The sequence below is a fragment of the Schistocerca cancellata genome, chromosome 9, assembly GCF_023864275.1.
Source record: "Schistocerca cancellata isolate TAMUIC-IGC-003103 chromosome 9, iqSchCanc2.1, whole genome shotgun sequence".
NCBI classification, from domain to species: domain Eukaryota; kingdom Metazoa; phylum Arthropoda; class Insecta; order Orthoptera; family Acrididae; genus Schistocerca; species Schistocerca cancellata.
This window is the reverse complement of record NC_064634.1, coordinates 289,786,048-289,810,122: the sequence shown is the minus strand read 5'-3', so window position 1 is coordinate 289,810,122 and position 24,075 is coordinate 289,786,048. Positions and strand designations below refer to the sequence as shown.

The following is a 24,075-nucleotide window of genomic DNA, read 5'->3' as shown; positions in this document are numbered from 1 at the left end:
ATATTTGATTTTTTTCCATCGTTATTTACTACAAACACCTATATAAATTTCTATTTACAAAAATAATTAAAAATTGTGGTTTGTTTTGTCAGTATTTTTCACTAGGACAATGTACCCTAGAACATCGCTTATCCCTATATACACTACTGGCCATTAAAATTGCTACACCGAGAAGAAATGCAGATGATAAACAGGTATTCATTGGACAAATATATTGTACTAGAAATGACATGTGATTACAATTTCACGCAATTTGGGTGCATAGATCCTGAGAAATCAGTATCCAGAACAACCACCTCTGACCGTAATAACGGCCTTGATACTCCTGGGCATTGAGTCAAACAGAGTTTGGATGGCGTGCACAGGTACAGCTGACCATGCAGCTTCAGCACGATACCACAGTTCATCAAGAGTAGTGACTGGCGTATTGTGACGAGCCAGTTGCTCGACCACCATTGACCAGACTTTTCCACTTGATGAGAGATTTGGAGAATGTGCTGGCTAGGGCAGCTGTCCAACATTTTCTGTATCCAGAAGGGCCCGTACCGGACCTGCAACATCCAGTCGTGCATTATCCTGCTGAAATGTAGGGTTTCGCAGGGATCGAATGAAGGGTAGAGCCACGGATCGAAACACATCTGAAACGTAAAGTCCACTGTTCAAAGTGCCGTCAATGCGAACAAGAGGTGACCGAGACGTGTAACCAATGACACCCCATACCATCACGCCGGGTGATATGCCAGTATGACGATGACGAATACACGCTTTCAATGCGCATTCACCGCCATGTCGCTAAACACGGATGCGACCATCATGATGCTGTAAACAGAACCTGATTTCATCCGAAAACATGACGTTTTGCCATTCGTACACACAGGTTCGTCCTTTAGTACACCATCGCAGGCGCTCCTGTCTGTGATGCAGCGTCAAGGGTAACCGCAGCCATGGTCTCCGAGTTGATAGTCTATGCTGCTTAAAAACGTTGTCGAACTGTTCGTGCAGATGGTTGTTGTCTTCCAAACGTCTCCATCTGTTGACACAGGGATCGAGACGTGGCTGCACGATCCGTTACAGCCATGCGGATAAGATGCCTGTCATCTCGCCTGCTAGTGATACGAGGTCGTTGGCATCCAGCACGGCGTTCCGTATTACTCTCCTGAATCCACCGATTCCATATTCTGCTAACAGTCATTGGATCTCGACCAACGCGAGCAACAATGTCGCGATAGGATAAACCGCAATCGCGATAGGCTACAATCCGACTTTTATCGAAATCGGAAACGTGATGGTAAGCATTTCTCCTCCTTACACGAGGCATCACAACAACGTTTCACCAGGCAACGCCGGTGAACTGCTGTTTGTGTATGAGAAATCGGTTGGAAACTTTCCTCATGTCAGCCCGTTGTAGGTGTCGCCACCGGCGCCAACCTTGTGTGACTGCTCCGAAAAGCTAATCATTTGCATATCACAGCATCTTCTTCCTGTCGGTTAAATATTGCGTCTGTAGCACGTCATCTTCGTGGTGTAGCAATTTTAATGGCCAGTAGCGAATTAGTTCGCTTTCGTTATTTAATGAGTCCTTTCTCACAAGTTTTTAAACATGACTCATTATTTATTACTCACTTGTGAAGTAATATTGTCACGAAGTCAGTTTTTCCTAGAATCATATCTTGTTTTTCATGCTTTAATTTTAGCATATTTGAAACTTACAAGACGTATTTTAGATACTTGATAAATACAATAATTTTATCATACCATGAAATATTAAATCATGAAATTTTAAAACATTTTATCAGATTTTGCTGTTATTCACATGTTAAATTGCGTCATTCAGACTATTCTTCTAAGCCTTGGTACTATCATTCACAATTCTTGGTTCGCACTTTCTGAGATCTGTGATATTATGTACTTCTAACAGTTTTCCATAAACTCTAAGTAATTTTAAACCGACCGTTATACACGAATTCCAACTTATTTATGTCATGGTTGATTGACCAGATTTTTCATGGGTCTTATACAAAACTAAGTCTCTAATGTGAAATTTTAGGTTCTTGAACTTTTTATTGTGTCTATGAATCCAAGCTACTACTTCTTCACTCAAGTTGTCTTTAACTAGCTTTTTCTTTCATCAGTGGTATATTCTGTGCATGACAATTTTGACAAAAATTGGGATCCGTTACTGAAGGGTTCTACATATTTGCAAAGTATGTCTTAGTCATCTTGTTATTTACATCTTTGTTTGTTGGTCTCCACAAAGAGTATCGTTTGATAAATTTTGAAACCAGATCCACTACTACTAAAATATGGACAAAATTCTCTGACGTTTTTGGTAAGAGACTGAACAAATCCAAGCGACTATTTCCAACAGATCATTTGCTTTGATAGTCTGCATCAAGCCGCTGTTAGTAGCATTAGTTACTTTAGCCTTTTGGTACAAATTGCAAGATCTAATCTTCCCAGCTGTTCTCCTTATCAAGTTGTTAAACTTGATACATTCCCATACCTCGTCAGTGCACTTACTAGCATCAGAATGGGCATAAGCCAAATGATAATGATCAGTCACCTCTCGTATTTACTGGAACTGCCACCATTCTCTCCAAATCTCGGAATTACTTCCGTTTCTCAAATATAAAGCACCTATATATATTTTGGAGAAAGTCCTTCTTTTATTAGCGTCAAAGGCATCAAACTCGCTATTCATCCATTTTAAACAATTGTCCACGTTTTGATGCCGTCTCATGTTCTCACAGATGGCCTTGATTTTGCCCATCATTTCCACTGCTCTAAAATATTTAAGTCTAAAGGTCCATTCCTCTTTTGTGCACACCTCATCATTGTATTCAGGTAGTCCAAACAAAGGTCCTGGGAACCAATTTTTACCCATTTTACGTATCTTTTTTTTCCCAATCAAACTACTGAAGAAATAGAACAAATCTGTTCAGTCGGTTATGTAATAGCTGGCAGACTTTTAGGAATGTCAGTGGTCTGTCATCAGGATGGAAAATCTGTTCGTGCCCCCACATATAATATTTAAATTTACTGCATCTCCAGATTATAGCTAATGATCCTTCTTCTGATACTGTGTGGATCTATTCCAATTTTGTCAAGACCTGACTGTCGAAACCAGTCGGTTTGTTAATGACTTGAGCTCTGCTTTGCTGGAAAAGACGGAAACTGAAATCACCACATAAGAGAAAGATAAAGCTGTGGAACATTGAATGAATTGTTACAGATACAAAGAACAGATAGCTGGTTTCAGCGAATCATGTGTGAACATTGCAAAATCAGCCCAATTTGGAAAATCAGATGGAGGGTGAAAGAACGCTTTCAATCAAAGGTAGAAAACGGACGAAGATGACTGTGGACTACATGGGTGCACACACATATTCAGATTTAATAACTCCCACGATTAATTTGGATGGTCTCTTGCTGTCTATAGTATCTGTTTGTCTTCAAAAGTCGACAGGAAACTTTATACTACATGTGAAAAGAGCAATGTTCTGCATAACAAGTCCTGTAGCAGACACTCTAAAGGCTGGAAAAATAGGAAAGGGAAATTTAACATTGTTCACACATCACGCTTTTCTTCGTGAAAACAAATACGTTGTCCTACTCTAATCTTGCTTAAGTCATAAAAAATCTGAATCATAGTCAGCCACATTTAAAAGTCACACTGACCAATATCCACAGATGCTTCAGATTCCACCTGATATGACGAATGTACTTCAAATGGTATACCGAGAGTTTTTCCGCCAGTAGAATTCATTTTACGAAACATTAACATAGATAATTATTATGGACAGATCTCTGCAGTTTTTAGTCTAGCAAGATAACAACAATCTTAAGCTGCAGCCACCAGTACACAATTTTCTTCCTCTTGTCACTGATAAAATGTGCAGATTACTCTTCAGAATGTACACATACCTAGCCTTTTACCCACAGCATTACTGGCATCCACTTACGGCACATATATTTCACTCTTCTCCTTCTCTCACTTCTCTCTAATCATCACCTTCTTCTCCCCCTCTGTTTGCATCTCCTTTGTCCCCTGTTTTTTTGTCCATCTTTTCCTCCTCCTATCTCCTTCTATCTTTTCCTCCTCCCTCTCATTTTTCCATACCCTCAACCCTCTCTTCCTGACTATATCTTCTTTATTCCTTTCTTTGAAAATTTTCTCTTCTTTCTCTCTCTGTTTATCCCCTTCTCCCCTTATCTCTTTCTATGTCCTCCACCCTCCTCTGGATGTCTGTCTCTTCCTCCTCTCTCTGTTCATTTTCTCCTTCTCCTATCTATATAATCTCCTCCTCCCCTCTTTCTGTTCATAAGATCCTTTCCCCCTCTCTTTCCACGTCCTCCACCCCCTCTCTCTGTCCATCTACTCCTCCTCCTTTCTCTGTCCACTCCTACTTCCCCCTCACTACCCATGTCCTTCCCCTTCCTTTCTGTGCTCAGCTGTACCCTTCCCTTCTAGACTTATACCACTGGAAAGCTTTCTGGAACTACCTGCAGAAACACGCCACTCATGCAGGGCAGTGAAAGCAGTTGGTAACACCTGTCATGTGTAAGGTGTTACCAACTGCTTTCACCCACATAACCTGGAGCTAGATGTGGCTTACCCTCACAGGTTTTCTTTCCTGACAGTAACTACATGTACGAAATTTCACTAAAATAGGTCCAGTGGTTTAGGTGGAGATGTGGGACGTTCATAAATACACACACACACATACACACACATCAATGTTTGTATATAGGAGTAGACAGGACTCATTCCTAACTGTGGTCCAATTTTATGTAAAAACGTCGAAGTCTGTATCTTACTCAAAGGACTGTCAATTGTCATGCTTATTTATGTTCATGGAGTACAAAAAAACGTACAGTACGTTCGAAAAAGTATATCAGTATTTTATATTTTTGCAATAGAAGAAATGAAATTAATATGGATACTACATATCAGTTTGGAAAGGAAGTTATAGATAAAATATAAGTCGTCCTTCTCTACAAATATTTAGCTAGCTTTCGATCACTTTCAGTAGACGAATCAGTACCCTCATCACACGTCACCTCGTGCAAAGTGGGGTTGGCGTAGCAAAGCGACAGAACTCAGGTCTGTGGAACAGGTAGTTTCAAGTGCAGAAAACAGCCGAAAAATGTAATACATCAAAATTCCAATTCATGCCGGTAACTAAAATTTTGTCAACGGACTTTTTTCAAAGTTGAGTTACTAAGGGAAAAAAAAAATTAACACAGGTCTTGACATGACAAGTCTGACCATTCCATCATCAGGCTCACTGACCATGGGACAAGTTCTTCGAAACTGCATCTACAATATCCTACCAAATGGGTCCACAGCTCCTTTGTCCATCAAAGCCTCTGTACTTGGCATACTAAAAAGCATCCTCATCTTACAGCTCAGGGAGGTTGGATCTTCCATCTGATTCACACTCTACAACGAATAACTAATACAACTGTTAGATTAGAAACAGTATTAATATCACAATAAACATCCTGCAGCTGATAGAAAAGACAGTCCATAAGAAAACACAAGCAGCAGCATAAAGAAAGAGAATATAAACGCAATGTTGTACTACAAACTGTGCACCAGCAAAAAATCTTTTGAGCGATGAAGATGAAAATTCATTAACACATTGTCGACAGCACATGCAGTTTACCCAGTTACCAATAAACATTAAGTTGGTATAGTGAGACTGATGAAACCGAATTCACGAGTTGGGGGATCCTAGGAGCAATCGTTGGTTTTCATAATAATATCCTATCTGATTTGCTAGGAGATCAGCATGACAGTTTTTCCGCCTTGATTTAACATTCAGTTGTGATTCCTATTTACCTCGATTGTTGATATGAATAAACCATATCTGGTAGAGGCCAAAGACAATAATGAATATACCGCAAGTAAAGGGACACATACCACAGTCTACGACAAACAGTCGCGAAAGTATATAGGGGAAAAAACTTCAACATGAATCCTGTTGGGTCAAGTTCCTACACGCCATCCGCTTGGAGCGCTAGCATCGTTTCAGCTGTAAAATGGTTTTACACCTGAAGAGTTGCTAGTGCTCCAAGCAGCTGCTGTCGAGTAACAAAAGAATGGAAAGACATAAACGGAGAACTGTTAATGGTGTTACTTCCACATTTCCCAATCACTAAACGTACTGCTGACTTTTCCAATACGAAAAGGAAAACGTAATGAAAGAAATGTCCCGTCTCCTTTTAATGCCAACATTTAATAAGAAATCGCAGTGCATTGTAATATATAGAGTTGACAGTAGCAGAGTTGTAACCGCATCATCGAAAATAGTTTAAGACAGGAAATGAATTGTGACTTGATGTGTTTAAGTTCAAAAGGAACTCTTTACAAGTATACATACTGGCGTGCTTGGCACGAACTTTATGACTGCTGATGTCTTGCGCCGATTTCACTTCGTTTCACAAGTTTCTTTGCGGATTTCACACTCATTTTTATACGTTCCAAACTAAGCACGTTATTTACACTCTTGGGGATATTTTTTATTGCTGATATAACTTACACCGGAACAGTTAACTCCGAAATACGACCTCATTTGTGTTTTGAATGTGCCTCAACACTCCATACATTATACAATTCACAGTCGTTTCGCAATTTGCTTATACACGCCAGCCGCTTGGCAACTGTGTGGTAGCGGCTGGAACTGCGTGAGTTCGGCGAGTGTTTCTCATACGCTGTGTACAAACTCTGTCTTTTATCGCTGCCAAATTTCAACTATTTTCGGCGTTCATCTAATTTTTCTCTCTGCAGGTCACAGCGACTTCGTGTAATCTCTTTCCTGCTTCAGCCGTGACAGAGTATACATGTATCTACGTGGTCATCCTTGGTTCTACGAATTAAATCATTTTTTTATAATATTATATTACATTGTATAATCGCCATAGCCAACAGCTTCTACATGAAGACTGATATGTTCATTAAGGGAGAAAAAAATTATCGATTACAATGAAAAAATCTTTTTATTGTTGTCATTACTGAAAGTCGTTTACTAAACATTTTTGTATCAGTTACGTTTTATGTTCCTAGAATTAATAAAATCTATGATTTGAATTTGCATTCGTGACACATCTCACAGCTTCAACAATGCGATGTCAGTGTCAGTCTTGTGGTGGTGGTGGGGGGGGGGGGGTTAAAACGGATCTTGTACATAACCCCTCAGATAAGGGTCGCTAAGTGTGAGGTCTGGGACATTGGACTGGAAGAGGATCAGGTCTTCTGATCTCGTACCCTGTGACTTTTATCTGTGGGGTTAGGTAAAAGACCTCGTATTTACCCACTCTATGACTGACACTCTTGAAAGTCTGCTACATCGCATTGTTGAAGCTGTGCGTTCCATAACGAGAGACCATCTGCTTCGTATATAGCAGGAAATCAGCCACCGTTTTCATATTAGTCGTGTAACACATGGTGCTCACATTGAATGCATAAAAATTTGTACTTTTTTATTTCCAGAAACATTGGAGTTGTGCTTCTATCTCTTGTAATTTGGAAGAAATAAAAGTTTGAAATCTGTTCCTTCTTTTTGAATAGCTCTGTATGAAGCTAGCTACCACACAGCCCAGTAGCAGAATTCTGATTTCATATACCTAACTCACGGCCCTACAAAAGCTAGCTTTGCCGCTGTGACTGTGCAACCAGAAGTCTGCCTATCGACAGTATTGCTTTTCAGCTTCCAATCAGGAGTTAACTGTGCGAGCAGAATGATCTCAGCCAAGTCTCAACTGACGTGACTGAATACTCGGTAATGCAAACAACGATGAAAATCATTATTAATTTTTAATTAAAGTTTAATTTTAGACAAATACTGATCTGATTATTTTGTGTCCTCCTTTGGAATTATTTTTTGTGCCCTACACTATCTGAGAATAAAATTAATATACCGATAGCTGGGCAGTTACAAAGAAAAACGTAAGATTTATAATGTTTAAGTCGGATCTAAATAGTCTGTCAAATTGGTATTTTATTTCCACGAAGGAAAAATTGTATCTACAAATTTTATCTTCATAAATGGGAAGATATTTTTCTTCTTCAAAACGATACGAGTATGAAATGTTAGCTGCAGGTGATTTTCCCGATGTCATTTATTGAACATATATTTTCCGATATCCCATCACGTTGACGACGGAAAATAAATCTATCAAGCACGTGTCGCTGTGTTGACATCAGAAAATGTATCTTGTGTCAATCATGACTGAAAACAACAGAAATCGCATTACTTCACACGACGAGGGGAGTCCTGCGACCTGCGGAAATCCGAAAAATATATATTCTGGAAAACATCGCGTTGTCGGTATACGTGTTTACGGAATAAAATGAGAAAAATCCTTCCACTTCGACAAACATATATATCACAAGTGTTATACAGAACTATGTAAGCTTTGCAATCGCAGACTGGTGATAGATACATAGGGTTGCTGTCGCAGATTTAGAATGAAGTTTTCTTTGTTGATACGTGTAGTGTTTTGAGTTAGTTTTTCATTTCCAGATACTGCTGCAAGTAATTTAACTCTTCAGAAACCATCTCGAAAGTATATGCGAGCGGATATCGTGATAAATATTCTTTATTACAAAATTTATATCAAAAACGGAAAAATGAAACCAGACGCGTTAAATGATAATAACGCAGCCAGTTGCTGTGTCTGACGTTTCTGTCCACGCCAGACAATTGTTTCCAATGTAGATCTAAGGTAAGATCTTTGTGTTCGAAACATCACGCACCAAGAATTTCATTAGAATCTAAAAATTAATGATGCATGTAGTGAAGTTAATTGTCGCCTACACACAGTGAATAATTTGCAGTTAACAACTTAAAACACTATTGCCAACCTAATTTATCTAGTTTAATTACTAAAAAACGTGTCAACGGAAATAAAATTAGCTATTTTTCTAAACCAATCCTCTCTCCTTCATTAAAAGTTTTTTATATATAGAATAAACCGCGTGTTATTTTCCGGAATGTAAGCTTGTGGGTAATCACCTACAATTTTCACAGTTTATATATTCAGTGATATGATAGAGACGTTTCCATTGCTACAGTTTGTGTATCCCGTGACGTGATAGTTACGGTTCTAAAGGTTACTGTGTCACTTATACTTTATCATTAATCGAACCAAAATTACGCAGCGCCGGCCCCCGGCCGAGCGGTTCTAGGCACTACAGGCTGGAACCGCACGAACGCTACGGTCACAGGTTCGAATCCTGCCTCTAGCATGGATGTGTGTGATGCCTTAGGTTAGTTAGGTTTAAGTAGTTCTAAATTCTAGGGGACTGATGACCTCAGAAGTCAAGTCCCATAGTGCTCAGAGCCATATGAACCATTTTTGAAATAACGCAGCTAAACAGGATTAACATAAATTTTATTTTTCTGCCACGTGTGTAGTCCATAGCTACTGACTTTAAGTTTCTTGGTGGCGATGGTGTTACCAAAAGCGTTGAAAAAAATGACCGAGAACGAAGTCATTGTTAATTATGACTGCACAGAAACAAAAGAAGGCCGAAACGATAAATTTCTCTCTTGGAGTACTCCTTCACCGAAACAACTCCATTTTTACTTTCTACTTTCGGCCGTTTCACAGATCCCGAAGTAAGATATATAGAAATAACAGAGTCAGCTCAAATCGCATGGAGAAAACATAATTTGGCTTGGTGTCCGTTGCATTCCATATCGAATAAGAGCTGATCCTTCTGCTAGCAATAGCTGATCGTAGCTCTCTGGATCAAAGATGCGTGCCATATGATTATAAAAAAAAGTGTAGATCGTTCCAGAAGGATCACAGGAAAGATTCTCAGAACTATGCAAATACCGGTTCGGTAGTGACGTCATAATGACGGTTTTTCTGGAGATCAAAAAAAGAAGCCTCTGCAGGAATCCACTTGGTACTGCATACGCAGAAAGCGTGTGAAACGAAGAGAGTCCCAAATGGTTCAATTTTGGTTCCATTCCTATTCATTATGTGTATGACTGATCTTCAGTAAACATTTATCAAGCGGAATATGCACTTTCTGAAGACGATGTTAGAACTATAATAAATCCCACCAGAGAGAAAGGTACGAAAAAGAAATTATTAACGTAGTTTTTCAGAAAATTTCTGAACGGTTCTTTGACAATGGAACAATGGACCCTCCCTTAAAACACACTATACGTAGTTTTATACAGCAAAAGGTGTCATACCAACAACTGACGTAGCAGATAAACTGGGATAAGTAAAGAGAGTACGATGTTCCAAGTTTTTGAGTGCATGTTTTGAGGAAAATTTGAACTGGACAAACATGTTACTGTGCCGTTCAAACGAACTAAGTTCAACTACTTTTGCTCTTCGTATAACAGCTAGGCTTGGAGACCAAAGACTCAAGATCGTAACATATTTTTCATACTTTCACTCAATAATTTCTTACAGAATAATTTTCTGGGGTAGCTCATCACAAGAAAGGAAATACTGATCGTACGAAAGCGACCAGTAACAGTACAATGCAGTGATCACACACTGTAATCTTGTAGGTGTGTCTTTAAAGAATAAGGTATTGTAACGGCACCTTCACAATAAATATGTTCGTTAACGAACTTCATCAAAATAATCTATACCAATTACAGGAAAATAGTGATGTCCACACTTGCAACACAAGACGAAAAAATGACCCATTATTAAAGAATTCAGTGTGTCAAGAAGCAATTCAGTATGTATCAATAAAATTTTTTGATCATTATGCCGATAACACAAAATATGTGATAGATAGTAAAGCAAGTTTTAAATCTGACTTAAAATCTTTTCTTCTGGACACCACCTTGTATTCCATAAAAGAAATTGTATTTAAAGCTGGTGGCTGTGAAACAGCTAATTTTAAATGCAGTTTCGTGAATGTTCTCTTAAACCAAAAAACAGCCTATTTCCGACGGGGAATTTATAATTCAAAAAGTAGGCCAGAAAATAATACGTTTGTTAGTGTTAAATTTTGACAATGTGCCATTTAGGAGCCTGTAAATCGACAGCATGTAGACATGCACTAAAATTAATCATGTGCCCTGTAAACTGGTGCGTTCGAAATCGTTTCGACAAAAAATTGTTCTAATGATCTTTAGCATTCCGACCAGCGGACATACAGATGGCATAGACGAGTTGGCGCAGGTCTCTCGACAGAGTCGTGCGGAAAGCTGCGTTGAGATAAGTCATGGCGGCAGTATCGCTTACGCAAGGTATCAATGGCGGAACTGTGATATGTACTCAGGTGATTCATGTGAAAATGTTTCTGAGGTGATTATGGCCGCACGACGGGAATTAACAGGCTTTCAGCGCGGAATTGTAGTTGACGCTAGACATTCGATATTCCGAGATCCACAGTGTCAAGAGTGTGAAAAAAATTCAAACATTTAAGTTTGTTCAAAAAATGGTTTAAATGGCTCTGAGCACTATGGGACTCAACTTCTGAGGTCATTAGTTCCCGAGAACTTAGAACTTTTTAAACCTAACTAACCTAAGGACATCACACACATCCATGCCCGAGGCAGTATTCGAACCTGCGACCGTAGCGGTCTCGCGGTTCCCAACTGCAGCGCCTAGAACCGCACGGCCACTTCGGCCGGCTATTTAAGTTAGTATTTGATGTTAATCTATTCATTGTTTTCATAAAATAAATTATTTTTATCGCCTCTCTACATTTTATATCCTCTTTTCATCTGCCGTTGTTAATTATTTTGTTGACAACGTACAGAAAGACGTCTCTAATTCCACACGATCACTTCGAATTTGCGTATAAACGAAAACGAAAATAAAACTTCACGGAGTATACTGAGGAATCAACATCTCTGTGTCAGAGGATGAGGCACAGAACGGCTTTACCAAGTTGAGTTCTAAATTAAAACTTCAGCCTGCTATCGGTGATAACTTCACGTTATCCCATCTACCATATCACTGGTCCCTCCGTGCCATATGTAACAACACTAGTAGTCAAAACCCGTAATAGAACAGCACTGACAGGTGTAAGGTATGCTCGGATTGTTCTGCTGGTACAGCGTATCTCCAGTAAGTCAGGACTCCCTGGTCTGGCGTACTGTTTCCGACTTTCAGATTTGTTAACGAGTAGGAGACTGGCCATAATGTTGTTGCTAATTGGCGTGTGTGTATTGACATAAGCCAAACAACTACTGAATATTATACCCAGTCTGTTCCAAACCTGCATATTTCACAAAACCTGTCCTATTTATACGTCGACAGGTTGCTCGGTCAGAATCTTATGCATTATAGACTTGATCGGAAGATCAGAAAATTTAGATATTTTAAAAATCACTGTAAATACGATATCTCTTCGCATTCATCTCGGTGTAAAATTGACATCTGAAGCCGTTTTAACTTTTACCGTTACTCTGCCGTTTCTTTATTCAGCGCACGCAGCTGCGGTTACAACGTGAAAGTAGTTTCTGCCCACAACCAGACGGCCTCACGCCTGAAGAAGGAATACGGAAATCAGTGGATCAGAGGAAAGTAGGTGGAAAGCAGAGCCTCGGGCGCCACGGGTAACTTTTCTCCGATAGGATTAAGATCAATGCCACCTCGCAATTGAAGACTGTCTTGCTGTTACGAAAAACCGTGACCACTTTTGGTAGAATGAAAGAAACCATCGACTGAACCACTATATTCATTCATTTGATTCTGATTTCTTTTCTTGCCGGACAAGGCGCGCATTTCCTAGAAGTTCAGTGACTACTTTCGGTATAATAGATGAAAATATCGTTTAGATCGATGCATTTGTTACGTTCATGAAAATGTTTTCTGTCATTATAACGCTACGTGTTTCTTAACACGACCCGTTAGTTTTACGGATCGATAAGCAATGTTCTCTTCACTGCTTTGTTTGCGTGTAGTACTCCCGGAATAACTGCTTGCACGAATCGGCTAAAATATGAACTTCTGGTTGTTGCAAGTGAAATGTCTGATTAGAAAGCGTAAATTGACAAACAGAAACTGTACAGAAATACTTTTAGAAACTTTGGAGACAGGTTCCTTACACCAAAACAAGAAATAAACGTCATGTAAACATGGAGTCTAAAATACACCCCTTAAGAGCTATGAACACGTCTTCATCTTCGACACCGTGAAACACATCTCTTCTACTGCAAGCTCTTTCCTTCCCATATTTTGAGAGGTGGTTCTATGGGACAAAACAAGAAAAACAAGACCAGTAAACATGCGCTCTAAAGTGCATATCTTAACGCCTATGACAACCTGTCTAGTTTCGCTACTGTGAAACGCATCTATTTAACAAGTCCTCGTATCTCTTAAGGTATGCATTTTAGAACCCATGTTTACTAGATTGTTTTCGCATTGAATGATCGTTCCTGTCATGTTCTTAGAAACCGACCTTTTTTCCAGGGACATTCTGTATACAGGATGGGCAACATAAAATTGGCCCAGAAAATATTCCATTTAAAATAGGCAACCCAACGTACATCATCCGCACATGGAGACATCGTCACCACGAAGAATCCAGAGTTTGTATGTTTATTGGACATTTGTTTCTTGTTTCGGGCCGTACTATCTCCTGACAAAATTTGGAAAATGAAGATCTTTCAGTAGAAGAGATCTGTTTCATAGCATCGAAAATGAACAAGTGTTCATAGCTCATAACGAACGCATTTTAGAGCTAATATTTACTAGATATTTTTTCTTGTTTTGGTGTGAGGAATCTGTCCCCAAAAATTTGTACAATTAGTTTTGAGACACATAACATGCACCATTATACAAGGTGTATGTATGTATGTATTAAACCAGGGACCTAGAAACGACAGAGAGGCTTTGTCCCGCCGTGGCCCACAGTGGTTCAAAACCCCACAACAGGCTACAGCAGTCTACCCATGCCACCGCCTCCCCACACCGAACCCAGCGTTACTGTGCGGTTCGGCCCCCAGTGAACCCCCCCCCCCATTCCCCCGCCCCACTCCCGCACCTGGGAACGTCTCACACCAGACGAGTGTAACCCCAAATGCCTGCGATAGAATAGTTATGGTGTACGCGTACGTGGAAACGGTGCTTTCGCAGCAATCAAAAACAAAAGGCTCTGAGCACTATGGGACTCAACATCCTAGGTCATAAGGCCCCTAGAACTTAGAACTACTTAAACCTAACTAACCTAAGGACATCACACACACCCATGCCCGAGGCAGGATTCGAACCTGCGACCGTAGCAGTCCCGCGGTTCCGGACTGCAGCGCCAGAACCGCACGGCCACCGCGGCCGGTCTCGCAGGAATCGCCGACACAGTGTAACTGACCCGGACCAAGGGGAACCAGCCCGCATTCGCCGAGGTAGATGGACAACCGCCTTAGAAACCATCCACAGGCTGGCCGGCACAAGGACCACGACACTAATTCGCCGGGCGGATTCATGCCGGGGACTGGCACGCCTTCCCGCCCGGAAAGCAGCGCGTTAGACCGAGCGGTTAGCCGGGCGGATGCAGGGTGTAACTGATATAAGTGCAGATACTTTTCTAAGTTGTACCTTAATACAGTACTTGCCATTGAAATTGCTACACCACGAAGATGATGTGCTACAGACGCGAAATTTAACCGACAGGAAGAAGATGCTGTGATATGCAAATGATTAGCTTTTCAGAGCATTCACATAAGGCTGGCGCCGGTGGTGACACCTACAACGTGCTGACATGAGGAAAGCTTCCAACCGATTTCTCATACACAAACAGCAGTTCACCGGCGTTGCCTGGTGAAACATTGTTGTGATGTCTCGTGTAAGGAGGAGAAATGCGTACCATCACGTTTCCGACTTTGATAAAGGTCGGATTGTAGCCTATCGCGATTGCGGTTTATCGTATCGCGACATTGCTGCTCGTGTTGGTCGACATACAATGACTGTTAGCAGAATATGGAATCGGTGGGTTCAGGAGGGTAATACGGAACGCCGTGCTGGATCCCAACGGCCTCGTATCACTAGCAGTGGAGAAGTCAAACATGGCTGTAACGGATCGTACAGCCACGTCTCGATCCCTGAGTCAACAGATGGGGACGTTTACAAGACAACAACCATCTGCACGAACAGTTCAAAGACGTTTGCAGCAGCAAGGAATATGAGCTCGGAGACCATGGCTGCGGTTACCCTTGACGCTGCATCACAGAAAGGAGCGCCTGCAATGGTGTACTCAATGACGAACCTGGGTGCACGAATGGCAAAACGTCATTTTTTCGGATGAATCCAGGTTCTGTTTACTGCATCATGATGGTCCCATCCGTGTTTGACGACATCGTGGTGAACGCACATTGGAAGGGTATATTCGTCATCGCCATACTGGCGTATCACCCGGCGTGATGGTATGTGGTGCCGTTGGTTACACGTCTCGGTCATCTTTTGCTCGTATTGACGGCACTTTGAACAGTGGACGCTACAGTTCAGATGTGTTACGACCTGTGGCTCTACCCTTCATTCGATCCCTGCGAAACCCAGCAGGATAATGCACGACCGCATGTTGCAGGTCCTGTACGGGCCTTTCTGGATACAGAAAATGTTCCACTACTACCCTGGCCAGCACATTCTCCAGATCTCTCACGAATTGAAAACGTCTGGTCAGTGGTGGCCGAGCAGCTGGCTCGTCACAATACGCCAGTCACTACTCTTGATGAACTGTGGTATCGTACTGAAACTGAATGGGCAGCTGTACCTGTACACGCCATCCAAGCTCTGTTTGGCTCAATGTCCAGGCGTAGCAAGGCCGTTATTACGACCAGAGGTGGTTGTTCAAATGGCTCTGAGCACTATGGGACTTAACATCGATGCTCATCAGTCCCCTAGAACTTAGAACTACTTAAACCTAACTACCCTAAGGACAACACACACATCCATGCCCGAAGCAGGATTGGAACCTGCGACCGTAGCGGTCATGCGGTTCCAGACTGAAGCGCCTAGAACCGCTCGGCCACCACAGCCGGCGTATGTACACACAGCAGTGTGTTAATTATTCCTTCTCTGCGGCAAATAGTTTTCACACTAACACGTCACAAAATTTACTATCAGCCGTTTTCTGCACGGTGGTAGCTGAACCATTAAGTAGACTACACCTGTCAGTATAAACTAACTGTTTTCCATTCGCCTGTACAGACTTCAACAACTGATCTGCTGGCCAAGAAAAGTAAACATTAATCGCTTTCTCTTGCCACATGTACTTGGAGGTACCACCCAACCTAAAGGAATACGACTTGTAGTAACTGTCATTATTGGTCTGCACAGACGATGTAAATACTGATGTAATGTTGTTCAGTAAAACATCCTCAATCACTAACAGAAGTAGTGATGCCAGTACCTCATACAAGAAATACCTAAAAGGCTTTATCGACTCTTGAACCATTACTCTTACAAAAATGTGCAGATGCCGAAAACAGCGTTAATATTCGACGAAATTTCTGGAATACAGCTTGCGGTACAATTTTTCGAGTCATGTTGAAAGTATCTGGACGTAAATACAGCCGAAATATCGGTACTCAAGGCACTGGATGCATGGCAGTATTCTGTGAAATCCCTTCGCTGCATTAGACAAACTGACTACAAAATTAATAATCTTAATGGATGTTGAAGATCCTGAAAAAATGTTGAGATATTACTAGTGTCTCTTGCAACGTCACCGCTAAACACAACAGAATAGCACTAAAATCACGCTGTGAGCAATATGCACTTTAAGCATTATGATGCACAACCAACGTCATCTTATTCACATAATCGCTTTTCCACTGGCCCACAGCTTTGAGGCGGCACTCATCGTCACGAGGGGTAGTGCCTAACATCACTGACAACTGGTCTACGAACTGACACTGAATCATAAACATGCTATTACTTCAAAGGAGATAATGCGTAGTTCCACTGGAAAGGTCAGCGGTCTCGATCTGTGGAGAGCAATATGTGTGGTCGGCGAGTCTTTCAGGGGCAGATGTTCAATCACGTACACAATTAACTGTTTAATCAGACATAATCAACATGATGTACAGGAGAGCTGAAAATTTTTCTTCCGTCGATGGAAGGGAAGAGTGTAATAATGTCCAAAGTGTACGGTGTCTACAAAATGGATAATACATGTCTCTTGGCCACCCTTCTGCGAGTATGGAGACTGTATTTTTTTTCCATGCGATTAGTGTCGTTGCCATTTCTAAAACATTCCACTTGCCTGTTATTTGAATAATTTTGATTACAGTCTTACTCACCCTTCCCTGCAGCTGAAGTTGGGTGCTGGTGTGGTCCAGTCCGATGACTCTAGAGTTGGGTAGAGCTGGCTCGAATCCTGCTAGAGGAAAACACCAATATTTAGCGGTCAAGCTGAAGAGACGTGACGTACAGTTGTAAAGAAGCATGAAACATTAGGGTGTGTTTGTTGTTTAAGGGGACTCAACAGCACGACTGCCAGCGAATTTGATGAATTAGAGATGAATAAGTTTAAAATCCTAAAAACTGAAAAAAAAATGAAATGAAAACACTTCTGAAGATGCCAAGTACCTTGAAATGTCACTATGGAAAAATAAACCCCTTCAAAATTAACTGGAAGCAGCTAATTCATTACAAATTACCTTCACTTCCAGTAGTTGCAATTTTCTAATACGTCCACAATGGAAAGAATTATTTACTTACGAGGGTGATCCAGTAATTAAAGAGACAAATTGATCTGGAGAAAAAACTGTTTGTGGGGAAAGTTTGGTACTTTTATGGCTTTAAGTTGGCATCACTGGGATGAGCCCTGGGCAGCTGATGTATGAACATTGTTTTGTTTATAACCTTAAAACTACGTTCGCACACTCGTGGTCTCGCGGTCGCGTTCACACTTCCCGAGCACGGGGTCCCGGGTTCCATTCCCGGCGGGGTCAGGGATTTTAACCTGCCTCGAGATGACTGGGTGTTTGTGTTGTCCTCATCATTTCATCATCATGATGAAAGTGGCGAGACTGGGCTGAGCAAAGGTTTGGAATTTGTACGGGTACTGATAACCACGTAGTTGAGAGCCCCCCAAATCAAACATCATCATCTTAAAAAAACATTTCAAGTTTGCGAGTTCGCTTGAAACTTCCACATTAGTTCAACAACATTATGTTATTCTTTTTTACTCGCTGAAGGCGAATATATACTGTAGAATGTCTAAAGTTTATGGTGAAGATTGTATGAATGGTGAAAATTTTTACAAGCGGGTAGAGCAGTTCAAAAATGGTCAAGACTCAGTGACTGACGAACATCGTTCTTGTCGACCAATTGCAGTTTCAACTCCCTGTAGTTGATAAGGTTCAATTTAGTGCTGTTACAGTTCGTAACATTACCTGTAACAAGCTGAAGTACCGCAAAACAGGTGCAAGATAGGTCCCAAAGGAGTTGACGCAGCTACACAAGGAAACAAGGTTGAGAGTGTGCCCAGAGCTAAAGGCACGTTGTGAAAGAGAATGTGAGACTTCCTCAACGTAATTTTAACTTGTGATGAAACTTGGGTTCACTATTACGAGCCAGAATCAAAAAGACAAAGCATGGAGTGAAAGCACATCAGCTCACCTGTTAAGAAAAAATTCAAAACACAAGCATCAGCAGGAAAATTCATGTTGACGGTGTTTTGGGATGCTGAAGGTCCAGTTTTTTGTGATTATCTCGAACAGCGGCGTATAATGAACAGACAATACTACTCAGATTTGCTTTTAAACAAGGATAGAGAGCCGTCGTGGATCTCAGAGGAGTGTTGTGATTCTCCAGCAAGACGACGCACGTCCTCATATTACTCAAGTAACCCGTGAAGCCATCGACAAAATGGGCTGGGAAGTACTACCTCATCTCCCTTACAGTCCTGATTTAGCACCTAGTGATTTCCATTTGTTTGGTGCAATGAAGGAGGCATTACGTGGGATGAGGTTCCAGGAAAACGAGGACGTGAAAACGTTTGTGGGAAATTGGTTCAAACATCAAGGTAAAGAGTTCTTTGCAGCTGGGATAAAAAAGCTTTAGCGCGTTGGAACAAGTGCATAAATGTTCAAGGAGATTATGTTGACAATTAGAAAAAGTATTGTTTTGTAAAACTGAATACTTTTTTTCTCCAGACCAATTTGTCTCTTTAATTATTGAATGACCCTCGTACATTAATACTAGAAAGCATAGAAAAAGAAAAATACGGCAATGAGACAAGCAAATCCAGTCGACAAGCAATTAGGAGTAAGTTTGCGGTTTTTGGAAAACAGAAGAATGTTTGAAATTTAGCGTGTTAATATTCATAAATAGCAATAACAAACATTTTTGAAACATTTGTCCAAAAATATTTTTGATGAATAACCCGTAGGCATGGGCTTGTTTCTGCAACACTAAATAAATTAAGCCATAATTACCTTGTTTATTTTAAAAAGGTTTAAAAGTCTAAATCGCTTGAACTTAACATATGTCGGCTTTAATATACGGAAGACAAAGTGGAAACATGCGAAAAACAGGATGGTGAATATCCCAAAATGCGTCACAGACAGAGCATAATGCGAGCACCTCCTTCTCTCGCCCACGATTTCCTTTTGCGGGTCGGTTTAAAAAAAAAATACTTCGAAGTTTTACTGCACCTAAAGGAGAGTCCTCTCGTCGAAGTAAAAAGACATTGGTCATATTTCTGTGTCCTGTGCGAAGACGAATGAGAAGGACCTAATTCCGCCGTTGTGGCTGGAATGATGTTCACTGAGTTTTGACTTCACTACTGCATCTTATTGCCTGTAATTTCCTACTACTCTTGCCACTGTTCCTCCCATCCACGCCCGACCCTGTACATCGATGGCGATGTGATAGCATGTAGAGGGATGGCACATTGAATCATCGGATTATCACTACGCGCCCTCCACCCCCTCCCTCCCCTTTACTTTTTTTACTAAAGACGCTACGTGATGGTGTCAAACGACTTCCTGAAGTCAAGGAACACAGCATAAACCTGAGCGCCGTTGTCTACATCGCTATGTATCTCATGGAGGAACAGAGCGAGCTGGGTTTCGCAGGATCTCTGTTTGCGGAATCCATTATCATTTTTATAGATAAGAGCTTCATTCTCCATAAACGTCATAACACGTGAACTGACGTAAAGTTCGCAGGCCCCTTTGAATTTAGCCTTAGAGAGTAAGATGTGTATGGTCATCATCAACAACACACACATAACAATTCTGCATGGACACCTCACACTCATCCACATTGTAGTTATGTGCCGGCCGGAGTGGCCGTGCGGTTCTAGGCGCTACAGTCTGGAGCCGGGCGACCCCTACGGTCGCAGGTTCGAATCCTGCCTCGGGCATGGATGTGTGTGATGTCCTTAGGTTAGTTAGGTTTAATTAGTTCTAAGTTCTAGGCGACTGATGACCTCAGAAACTAAGTCGCATAGTGCTCAGAACTATTTGAATCATTTTGTAGTTATATATCTGACGCAGCTATAAACAGTGGAACACAATGACAAGCTATGGCCAGTGAGTGTTCATAAGACAAGAAGCTAGAATGTTCTACACTGACTCCTTATACAGTAATGAGTATAACAACAGAGTTGTACATTATATCACCGTAGAAAGCAGAAGAAGCAGGAAGGTAGGTGTTTAACGACCACTCGATGTCGAGGGCATTTGACAGAGAGTATTAGCATCGCAAGCAGAGGGACGATACAGGATATTAACCGCGGTTTCTTTCAAGAAATGGCCACTCCACTTGCCTAAAGCGAGTCACGTAACCGGCTGAACATATTCATTAGGTATTAATGGGATAATGTGTCCCAATGCTACTTTACGACAAAACCAGGCAGTAAGAAATTCACAGAAAGCTGACAGGACATTTTGAGAACCAAAAAACAATGAAAATGAAAAGGTTTACAATTAGTACGAGGTGCGTTAAATAAGTAATGCACAATTTTTTTTTCTGGATGGAGGTAGATTTTATTCAGGATTCCAAACACCATATTATTCCCTGCTCTTTTGGCTACAAAACCCCTTTTCCAACACAATCTCCGTTCAATGTGACGGCTTTACGTCACGTTACTGGGAGGGCCTGTACGCTCGCATGGTACCACTCTACTGGAATACCCCTTTGAGTACCCCAAGTGGTGGAGAGTGTATCAGCACTACCAACAGAGACGTCCAGCTGTGCAGTGATGTGTTTGATTGTGATCGTTGATCACCTCGGATGAGTGTGTCTGCGCGTGCCAACACTGCAAGAATCACAGCTGTATACGAGCGGCCGACATGCAGGAGATCGGAAAGGTTTGTGCGATCTTGTTGCAATCACGACAGACGCCTCGCCCAAAGACTCACCGTGTTTTTGTTCACTGCTAGGTCTTCGTAGACATTCTGCTAGGGCCTATAAATATCTACAATGGTCTATTTTTCCACCAGTAGAAACCTAATGACAATTCTCTGCTCGGAACGCACCTCCTTACAGACGCCATTTTGAAGACTACGTATAGGGTCAACACTTATCGGAACTTCATGAAACTATAGGGGCTGTAGCGGGAATGTTCCACGATGGCCAATAAAAATTTGCACAGTCTTTTCAGCCAAAACTGACAGAGAAAAAAATTGCATTGCATTACTTACTAAACCCCCTCATATATACAAGTAAATCGTTACAGTGCAAGACTGTAAACTGTTGCAAGAAATTCCTGTACAGAATAAAAGAAGTGTTTCATAACATATTCTTTCGACTGACATTAGAAAATATTAGGCGTATCCCCAAAATTTTTCTTCTGCTCGAAGCTAATTTAAAACGAAAGATTGCACCAGACTTGCTGTACAACGGCTAAAGAACTGTAAACCGTGAGGGAATCGTTTTTGCGTTTGGTGTTCCAGAAGTGAATGTAGCATTTCCTTTTGAATGAGTCTATATTATTAACCACAAATGCTACGAAGAACTATATGCACAGTGATTGTAGAGTCAGAACTCCGGGGCACTTGAAAAATTGACAGTACGAAGTTCACAAATGGACACTGCAGATCGTTGTGACAGCCCTTGTCTGCGCTCAGAATGGTCCTTTGAATGCATATACTTGCACCAACCCCAAAATATACCATAGGATAAAAGAGAAAGAAAGTATGCAAAGTAAACAACTTTGGCACTTCAGTGTCAGTGACAGTGAAGACTGTTCTTGTGGTAAAGAGAGCAGTACTTATTTTCTGTTCATGGTTCTGTACACGATACTTCCAAAGGAGCTTTTCATCTACCTTCTGTTGTAAGGATTTGAAATGTTTGTCGTTAATGATCATTTGATCGCCTTTTTCTACCAAATTTCGCTTTCATAAGTGTCTTGTTTAAGAAATTACTCGTATTGTGTTTCCATGCAGTTAATCTTCAATCTGTTTCCCGCAAGCCGTGAGTTAATATTACCCACAACCCTGTTATCTGCATCCTATCTATTACATTCCACATCTTTGTGAATGTCAGTGTCATTAGTAGATTGAAGAATTTTTGATCACCGGTCATCATCGATAAATCTGAGGGATGTTTCGAAAGGAAGTTTCGTCATGTTTTTTTACACGGAAAATTATAGGCAAAAACAAATACACCATGGCACAATGAACTATACACCTTGCACTATTTTTCGACATAGTCGCCATATACATTGAAACATCTATCTTAGTGTGCCGTCACTTTGAAGAAATCACTCTGATAAAACTCAGTGCCATGCGATGCAAGGAATGTCACAGCCTGTTGCACCTCAGCGTTGGTTTGTAAGTGAAGTCCGGAGAGCACGTGTTTCAATGCAGGGAACAGGTGAAAGTCCGGTGGCGCAAGATTGGGGCTGCAGGCCGGATGAACGAAACAGGATCATATTAGTCACTTTGGATGAGAGGGATTGGATCACTCGGCCTTCAGCCCCGATCTTGCCCCAATGGTCATTTACCTGTTCCTTGCACTGAAAGCTGCACTCTCGGGACGTCACTTCGAAACCAATGCTGAGCTGGAGCAGGGTGTGCGACAGTTCCTTGCACCAAAGGACAGATTTACCAGAGTAGTTTCTTCAAACTTACAGCAGGCTACGACAAATGACTTAATTTTGGTGGCGACTATGTCGAAAAATAGTTAAAGGTGTATAGTTCGTGATGCCATGGTGTATCTGTTTTTGGGAACAAAGTTTCCGTGTTAACAAAGAGGATGGGACTTACTATCGGAATGCCCCCTCGTATTAAGAGAAGCAATGGAACCACAACGTATCACCCTTCCGACGCTTTAGGTATGGAACGAAAATTTATTCAGCTTTTCTCCTAAGTCATCAGAAAAAGAAAACGGAACTAGATTGGACATTGTTTGAGGAGGGACTGTTTATTGAAGGAAGGAACAGAAGGAATGGTGGAGAGGAAAAGGGGAAGAGGAAAAAGAAGATATCAAATGCTGGACAGTATCAAAGGAGGCAAATATTCAGAAATAAAAATGTAAATGTCGTGTGACTAGGGCCTCCCGTCGGGTAGACCAATCGCCGGGTGCAAGTCTTTCCATTTGACGCCACTTCGGTGACTTGCGGGTCGATTGGGATGAAATGACGATGATTAAGACATCACAACACCCAGTCTCTGAGTGGAGAAAATCTCCGACCCCGCCGGGAATCGAACCAGGGCCCTTAGGAGTGACGTTCTGTCGCGCTGACTACTTAGCTACCGGGGGCGGACTATTCAGAAATGAAGAGACTGGCTATGGACAGACAAAAGTGGAAGAGGCTTAACCCACGACAAGACCTTCTGTAAGGCAGAATACCATACTATTACTCTCCTAATTCAGTAGTTTTCCATGTCATGACACGCACTGTCAAATACTTTTCTTAAAATAAAGGTAAAAGACTCACCGTCTTTAAGAGATACAACACTGCGCTACTTCGTCAGGTTTCTAAGATAGAGCTCTTAACTAGGTGTTAAAATGGCACCTTCCTCATATATTTAAGCATCATTATTAGCAGTAAAACTTCCAGGCCGTGTATCCGAATTTTCCCTTTTATTTGCTGGAGCCAAACCTTCAGGCGCGTAATTACTGTCCAAATAAACCCGCTAATTAAATTTGGTGATGGTCAACGTAATACGTATTCATCCGTTG

The 24,075-nt window shown here is 41.3% G+C and overlaps 1 long non-coding RNA gene across 1 annotated transcript in view; it reads right to left on the bottom strand.

The window, feature by feature from the left end:
* LOC126100607 (uncharacterized) overlaps positions 1-24,075 on the bottom strand; it is a 563,386-nt gene that overhangs the window by 50,874 nt on the left and 488,437 nt on the right. The window contains exon 4 of the long non-coding RNA XR_007522186.1: positions 17,235-17,311. This is a non-coding gene — a long non-coding RNA (uncharacterized LOC126100607). The remainder of the gene's footprint in view (positions 1-17,234; positions 17,312-24,075) is intronic.